The sequence below is a fragment of the Diabrotica virgifera genome, chromosome 2 (assembly GCF_917563875.1).
Source record: "Diabrotica virgifera virgifera chromosome 2, PGI_DIABVI_V3a".
NCBI lineage: Eukaryota > Metazoa > Arthropoda > Insecta > Coleoptera > Chrysomelidae > Diabrotica > Diabrotica virgifera.
The window spans coordinates 101,514,586-101,523,938 of record NC_065444.1 but is presented as its reverse complement, the minus strand read 5'-3'; the positions used below and the strand labels follow the sequence as shown (position 1 = coordinate 101,523,938).

Here is a 9,353-nt window from a genome sequence, read left to right as displayed (position 1 = left end):
AGGACAATTTTTGTAGAGAATGTTAAGATCTACAACTTTGGTTTGAGGTTTTTTTTGATAAAACTTACTGTTTTCGAAAAAAATCCAAAAAATCTCAAATTTTGACCTTTGACCCCGAATAACTTTTGACGCACACATGGGATCGATGGGGACTTTTTAAACTTTATTTGTTATGGTATACCCTAGCTCTCCACCAAACTTTGGCTCTCCGGCAATTTTTGTTATTTGCCAAGCATTTTGATGTCTAAGTTGACCGGATTATTATACCTATTATACTTGAGTATATTGAAGAAAACAACTAAGTTGGTGGGGACACGTGAAAAGAATGAAAGACAACATAACTGCGAAGAAAATATGGGAAGCCAGGATACAAAAGAAAAGAAATAGAGGAAGATCTAGATCTAGAGATGCTTGGGATACAACAGTCGCGAAAATGAAAAGCAAAAGGGACTCAAAAGACTGTATATATAATATGATTCAGATTCAAGGTAGACACTTATAAAGAAATGCAACCAGGAAGTTCATCCTGGTATAAAGGAAAACGGAATGATAATGACGATAATGTATGTGCTAGGAAGTCAAATTTAAAAAAATATAAAAAAAATCATACTTCTTATAGACGAGATATATTTATACATAATTACAATCTCAACATAAATACGTAATAATAAATCATTATTCGTTATTAAATCAAGTTCTATTTATTTTGAAAAACTTCCAAAATCCTCCGCTTCAAATAAATCCACAGATAAAATAAAATTAATAATAAACGTAAAAGTAAAAAGCTATTATCCAATAAGACGCGTCGTATTCACGGCTTTCAAAAAAATGTGTATCTCCAATCTCCAGCACTTCAGTACGAATCTAACGCGCTGAAGTGAGTGGTCACAGAAACATTTTACTCTCTCGCGAGTTTCACGTGGATTTAAAAGTTGTTATAGTTGCGGTAATTTAGACACCGGCTGAAGAAAGTAACAAAGAAAAACAAAAACACAAGGGGTAAGTCAAATTTAATATTTCGATAATGTAAAAAGAAAAAATAATGGGAGACTTAAGAAATCAAAAGTGTAAATAATGATTTTTTTTGTTTTCTCTGTCTAATTGAAATGGATTATGTAGTAAGTAGGTACATACTATTGTATTTTCTGCTTAAAGGAACTTTTTGTTTTTAAATTTCTCTCATCCCTTATCGGTTACATTAAGTCTTAATAATTTATTTGGCAATAAGTCCTAATAGACATAAGTCTACTGGTAATAAAATTTTTTGAATTTTCTTACTAAAATATTGTATTTTGCTTACTTCATTCCAAGTTGCCTCTTCTTACCAGCAGTTTCCCAACTGTTTTGTCCCAGGTCTTTTTAGGTCTTTCTCTGTTTGGCTTCTTCCATGTTTTGGCTTCTTATACTCTTCTAACCTGTCGTTGCTCTTCCATACGTTGGAGATGTCCCCACCAACGTAGCTGTTTTTGTTCAATAAATGAGATCAATGGTTTAATGTTTAACTCTTCCCGTATTACATTATTTCTAATTTTGTTTCTTCTCATGACGCCTCTCACTCTTTTTTTTAAGTATTTTATTTCGGTGGCCTGTAGTTTGCTTTTTTGTCTATTTGCCAATACCCACGAATCGCAGCCGAAAGTTGGATTGGTCTGAGTCGTCTTGTATACATTCATCTTGGTTTTCCGTGAAATCTCTCTTTTCCTATTAAACCCTTGTTTTTAAACGCTTTTCTTTAGTTAAATCGTTTGGGTCAAATCTTTAGACGTTAATTTGACTGCCTTTTCTTCAATGCAAATGAATGAAAATTTGCAGACATATGCATTCGCGGGAACAATACACAAATAGTCAATAAAACAATTTGTTTTATGCTTATTAATTGTTTAAATAAAAAAAAAACTATTTTTTTATACAATCGTGTTAAAAATGCAATTTTTAGCACTTCATAGGAGCGTTAAAATAGTTATTTATGAAACAGTTCGTGAAGTATGCTTTTTGTGAACATACGCGATATTTAGAGCACGAGCGACAACAGAGCGAGTGGTATACATCGCGTAAGTTCGCAAAAATTACTTCACGCACAGTTTCATACAATATTTTATCTACGATAAACAAATATAAAAACTGTAACTCTTCGTCACTGGAATTCATTTCTATTCTACAATTTTTAGAACTTTGATATTTAAAAATCCTAACTACTTTCAAACCACAAAACTGTCAAAATTTTGTTGTAAGTCATTGCTCATATTGTCATCGCCATGACAACGCGAAAGTTAAGGATATTTGATTATATGAAAGTGTGCCAAAAAACCCATTGAAAGTGTGCGAAAAAGTAAATCCCATTTAAAATACATTGTTACTTCACGCACACTTTAAACCCTTCACGCACTGCTATCTATAATGACAGTTTTCACAAACTAAAAACTTATACATAATATGACATATCGTAGATAAATGCTACTTTAAAGCACTAGTGCTTTAAAATTTTTAGGACACTGCAGTTAAAAGTGAATTGTCAAATTGTGAAACGTCAAAATATTTATATTTCATTTATTAACATTAATATTAATAGTACAACTTGCGCAATTTGAAAAAGGTGGTTTAAAAGGTTTTTTAAAATTTAATTTAAACTGTATTATTGCATTTTTAACACCTTTGTAGAAAAAACAAGTTTATGTAACGGTATAATATTCTCGCTAAGAATTTTTAGACATTCACCTCAAATGTAGACAACCAGTTCTACCTTTTACGGGTCATAGGTTTCATGGTTTCAGCAATTAACAAAAATATTGTATTTTATAAATTTATAACGTTTGTAGAAAAAAAATATTGTATGATATACGTCTTAAAAAGTACAATTTTAAGACACTTATGTGAATTGCAGAATTCGCTTCGCTCATTCTGCAAACTTTCACATGCGTGCCTTAAAATTGTACTTTAACACTTATATCATAAATAACTATTAATGGAAAATTCTTAAATTCTCTTGTTTTTTACAATGAAAAACTTGAAACTTTTACAGATTGTAGCTAATTATATAAACTATACATAATTTCACTTTTTACGTTAATTTTTTACGTTATGCTTCATAAATAAACAATAAAGTTTCAAATTTTTTGCCGATTCCGACTACTTTTCATGTTTCTGCATCATATGTTTTATACATATATTTTAATCAACATGACGATATATTATGTTTGAAAAGTGTATGACTAAAAAGTAAAAAATAAAAAAATATAAAAAAAATTTAAGAAACGCTTTTCTTTAGTTACGAGTGACTAAAATTAAAAATATAAAAAAATCAACTCAAAAGCAAAAAATAAAAAAATTCAAACTCGAAGAATTATTATAAAAAAACTGTTCGACAGATTAAATATACAAAAATCTTACACATTCGTTAAAAAATTGAAAAAATCTAACACATTCGTTACAGAAAAGCGTGGGCGTGGGGTAGGGATGGCGGTTTTTGACAAAACACCGGTTTTCGGTTATACCGTTTTTTTTTTGCTTACAGTTTAACCTGGCGGTTCTAACCGGCGAAAAAACCGGTTTTTGCAAAAACCTGTTTTCGGTTTTTTTAATCCAATAGGTTACAATGTTACATTTACAATGCACTTTAGTTTGCAATACTACACTCGACTCTCAATATCAATATGATCAAAATTAGTACTATCGAAAGAACATCAATATCAATATAAGTAAAACACAATTTTTAATTAAACCATTTTATTCTATTAATTATTATATTTATTTATTATTTTATTATTATTATACAGGGTGTTTCATTAATAATTGTCCATATAGTATCTGCAGAAACCTTAGCACAAAATACGAAGATTTAACCTAAAACATTTAAAAAACATGTGGTTGCTTACTGAGTTACAGGGTGATTTATCTAAAAATTTAACAACTATTTTTGCTTAGCATTTTAAAACTATTCGACGTATCCTTTTCATACTTGGTAGGAAGTATAGGCACTTTACAAATTATGAAATTATGTTATAAAAAGGTTTCTGGCTGTTACCAGAGGCGTACGACAGGGGAAAGTGGATGGTTGACCCTTTCCAAATTCTACGCCACTGGCGGAATTGCTATTTTAGTTTAATTTTTGGATTCTCCAATATTTTCTATGAAAATAATATCCTCTTCTTTAGTAACGATAAAGTAATTAGTTTTCGAGATCTTTGAAGTTAAAAATGAAACGACACAGTTATTTTGATTAATGTAATGTGTCGCTTCATTTTTAATTTCAAATATCTCGAAAACTAATCATTTTAACGTTACGAATGGGGAGTATATTATTTACGTAAAAAGTATTGGAAAATCAAAAAATTACACTAAAATAACAATTTCGTCAGTGGCGTAGAATTTGGGAAGGGTCAACCAGCCACTATCCCCTGTAGTACGCCTCTGGTAGTAGCTAGAAACGTTTATTTATCTTAATTTAGTAGGGTGTACGGTACTTACACTTTCTGCCAGGTATGATAAGGATACGCCAAATAGTTTTAAAGTACTAGCTACAAATAATTTTTAAATTTTAATCATATGGATCATATCATAAATTAATCAAAATAACTGTGTCGTCTCATATTTAACTTCAAATATCTCGAAAACTAATGACGTTATCGTTACCAATGAAGAGTAAATTAATTACGTAGAAAGTATCGGACAATCTAAAAATGGCACTAAAATAGTAATTCCTCCAGTGGCGTAGAATTTGAGAAGGGTCAACCATTCACTAACCCCTGTCGTACGCCTCTGGTAGTAGCTAGAAACGTTTGTATATCATAATTTAGTAGGGTGTATAGTAGTCGCACTTTCTGCCAAGTATGAAAACGATATGTCGAATAGTTTTAAAATGCTAAGCAAAAATAGTTTTTAAATTTTTGGATAAAACACCCTGTAACTCAGTAAGCAACCACATTTTATCTAAGTGTTTTAGGTTAAATCTTCGTATTTTGTGCTAAGGTTTCTCCAGTTACTATATGGAAAATTATTAATGAAACACCCTGTATATTTCAACTTATTTCAACAACCATTTCAACTTATAAAAAATTTCCCAGACTCTTTCAAATGGGATAAAAAAATATCAACATAAATATTTTACTTAAAAATAAATTGGATAATGCAATTTATCTTTTATTTTTACTACCATCAAAAAAAATTTATTATGTATGTATTTCTTTTAACACGTTTGTATATTTTTATAATTTATAAAATAAAATTTGAATTATGGTTTTGTTTGAAATAATTACTTGAGAATAATAATTATGATTGGGATCCAAAATAATACCTAAGCTAATCCTAATCACCGTAAAAACCTAATAACCGGTTTTTACTTTAGAAAGAAAAAACCGGTTATAACCGTGACAAAAAAAACAACCGGTCAAACCGGTTATTGCGAAGTAAAAAAACCGGTTTTAGGTTAAAACCGGTAGGTTTTTCCCATCCCTAGCGTGGGGAGCTTCTTCATCGAATAAACGGTTTTCGCCCCACGCTTTTCTTTAACGAATGTGTTAGATTTTTTCAATTTTTTAACGAATGTGTGGGATTTTTGTATATTTAATCTGTCTAACAATTTTTTTCGAATAATCCTTCGAGTTTGAATTTTTTTTTATTTTTTGCTTTTTAGTTGATTTTTTTATATTTCTAATTTTAGTCACTCGTAATTAAAGAAAAATGTTTTTAAAATTTTTTTTCCCATTTTTTTTTTATTTTTGAATTGACTTCCATTTCTTTGTCTCCTGAATCCTTTATCTTAGTGCTCAAATACTCAAACATGTCGACTTATTCTAATTTTCTTTCCTCAATTGAAATGCTTATTTTTTTATTGTCTCCTGTCTTTATTACTTTTGGTTTCTTTTTGTTCAGAATCAATCCATATATTTTTCGTGTTTCATTTCAGATTCCATCAATCTTCACCATTTGTAAATTTTTGTACCCTACTTCTAATTTCTTCGCTTTGTTTAAACAGACTCTGATGATTTTGTCCATAAATATATTGAATAGTAGTGGGCTCAGCCCTCCTCCTTGCTTCAGTCAAATCAAATCAAATCAAATTTATTTAGTCCTTTTACGCTGTAAACATACAGATTGAACGTGTCAAAATATATAATACGTATATAATAATAAGTAATGAGTTAAGTTAATTACATGTAAATATAAAATATAGTGTGTTAACATACACAACATACACATAGTCAAAACACAGATAACAATACAAAAATACACATAACACAAAAAACAGTGATTATATATAAATTAAACTAGGCGTAGTTCATACGGCTGTCTTTAAATTCCTGAATGGAATAAAAACATCCATTTACCAGTAATCTTTTAAGTTTTTTCTGAAACAGAGTTGTTGAGTTTGAGCTCTTTAATTGTTCTGGTAGCATATTATATAACGAGATACCTGAGTATAAAGGTGATTTTTTTGAAAAATTGTGGTATATTTTATTCAAAATAAAATTGTCCTTATGCCTGGTATTGTATGAATGTAGATCCGAAAAGTTCAACAAATTATATCTCTTCTTAAACACATATGAAACTAATTTATAGATGTAAATAGATGGGACTGTTAAGATTTTAAAATGTCTAAAAGTATCTCGACATGAAGTTCGGAATGGTAAGTCGAATCAGCCGTTTTTGAAGAACGAAAACTCACTGAACATCGATCGATTGGCCCCATACTATTACATTATATGAAATACCGGAATATGCATAAGAGTAATAAATGGATAATAATGTATTCCTATCCAACATTTGTTTTAGTGTCAACAGAAGATAAAAGCAATTGTTTAATTTTTTACAAGTAATATTTATTTGTGGTACCCAAGACAAACTGCTATCTAAGGTTGTTCCTAGAAACTTTGCTGACTTGGTTGGTGTTACTAAAACATTATTAAACAAAAAACTACAGTCCGGTGGAAATCTTTGAATAGTGTGGAAGTTGACGGAGATTGTTTTATCATAGTTTATCATGAGTTTGTTACTATGACACCATTTTGAAAATTCGTTAAGAACAATGTTTATTTTCTCATTTAAACCTTTTTCTGTAAAATCAGAGAGAATTATACACGTATCATCCGCATACATAAGGACCTTGCCTTCAGATATATAAGAAGGAAGATCGTTAATAAAAATTAAGAAAATTAGTGGACCTAAGACACTTCCTTGTGGGGTGCCCATATCTATGTCGTACGGACTGGATAGTATATCATCAATTTTCACTATCATTTTCCTGTTTTTAAGAAAAGACATAAACCAATCATTGAGGGGACCTCTAATACCTAAAGAACCCAGTTTTTTGCTAACGAATACATGATCAACAGTATCGAACGCCTTACTTAAGTCAAACATCAAGGATACAACAAAATGACCCTCATCCATCCTATCACTAATAAATTGAGTACACTCAACCAAGCTAGTCTCAGTAGATGATCCTTGACGAAAACCATGTTGATTATTACAGATCAGTTTGAAACTCGATAAGAATTTTTCAACTCTACTACTCACAGCCTTTTCGATTATTTTAGAAAACAAGCTTAATAAATGTATAGGACGATAATGATCCATATTCAGACGGTCACCTTTTTTGAAAAGCATAATTACTGACCCAAGTTTCAGACTAGAAGAAAACTTACCTTGAGTAACTGATATGTTTACAATATTAGCTAACGTGGGTGCTATAATTGATTTACAACCTTTAATCACTGAAGCCGGAACACCGTCGGGTCCAGAACATTTTTTATTTGGCAAATTATTAATAATTTCAATAATATCATCTTCTACAACTGGATTAAAAAACATACGATTGTTCAGTTGTGGACCGGTGGTACAACTGCGTGAGAAATTAGAGCCAAAATGCTTATTAAGTTATTAAATGCTTATGCGTATTAAGCTTATTAATAACGGCAACTGAGAGATGATCACCAAAAGCCATTGCTTTATCAAAAGAATTAGTGATTATTTGATTTTTGTATTCTACTTTTGGTATAGAATTATCGGTCTTTTTGCCCTTAATACAATTGACCATATTCCATACTGTTTTATTTTTATTACTGGAGTGATCGATTTTATTTCTAAAATATTCTTTTTTTTCTCTTACAATCATTGAACTAACTTCCTTTTTTAATGATTTATACTCGTTATTGAGATTCATGTCAAATGTTCTATTCCTAAGCCAGTTAAGATGTCTAAGTCTCTGTCTTTTGATATTAAGTTGGTCAGAGAATTTAATTTTATAACGTCCATCCAATTCATTTACATTAATTTTTTTCTCCCTCCTTTCGAAGGTTATATTAAAATGCCATAAAAAATCATTTAAAAATTATCGAATATTTCATCTACGTCCTCCTCGGAATTGATAACATAATTAGATCGCGCAATGGACTGGCAAAATTCTGCTATTGAGTGTTCACTAATGTTTCGATCAGCAATAGTTTTATAAATTTCCTCAGGAACGCAGTTTTTAAAGTCAAATTTAAGTACTTGGCAAGTCCTTCTCTGGTCACAAAGATATCTGAGATGTTTCTCAAAATGACACTATTCTTGTTGTTCTTATACAAGCTCTTAATCACATTTAATGTTTTTTCCTCTACACCTTTCTTCTTTAGTATTTCCTACAATGTATCCCTCTTCACCTTATCAAAAGCCTTGTCCAAATCTATAAATCTGCTCATTATTTCTTTGGTTTCGGTTAACACCTTTCCTTCTGAATCTGTAATATTATATGTATTTGATTCTTTTGTATCTCCAATCTTCTAATCTCCAGCACTTCAGTTCGTATCTCTGAAGTGAGTGGTCACATAAACATTTTACTCTCTCGCGAGTTCTCACGTGGATTTAAAAGTTGTTATAGTTGCGGTACTTTTTACAACGGTTGAAGAAAATAACAAAGAAAAACAAAAACAAAATAAGTAAGTCGAATTTAATATTTCGATAATGTAAAAATAAAAAATAAAGGGGGACTTAACAAATCAAAAGTGTAAGTAATGGTTTTTTTTCTGTCTAATTGAAATGGATTATCTAGTTATATTGTATTTTCTGTTTTTAAATTTCTCTCATCTCTTATCGGTTGCATAAAGTCTTAAAATTTTATTTGGCAATAAGTCCTAATACGCATAAGTCTACTGGTAACATCAATTTTTGAATTATTTTTTACTAAAATATTGTATTTTGAGAATATGCTCTTTTTCTATAATTTATAATTTTATAATTATATTTAAAATATTTTTAAGGCACTGCAGTTCGTATTGACCGTATAGACAATTTTGATGTAATGTCAAAAAAATATAAAAATGGAATGTCAGTCAAGTTCAAGTAAAAGATTTGTTAGTTATTGTCCTGTAATTACG

General features: G+C 29.9%; 1 protein-coding gene across 1 annotated transcript in view; it reads left to right on the top strand.

Annotated features, from left to right (window-relative positions):
* Positions 1–833: 833 nt before the first annotated feature.
* The window catches only part of LOC114343985 (cAMP-dependent protein kinase catalytic subunit 3), a 314,216-nt gene continuing 305,696 nt past the window's right edge, over positions 834–9,353 (top strand). The window contains exon 1 of the mRNA XM_028294844.2: positions 834–999. The gene's annotated coding sequence lies outside the window, so the exon portion shown is untranslated. The remainder of the gene's footprint in view (positions 1,000–9,353) is intronic.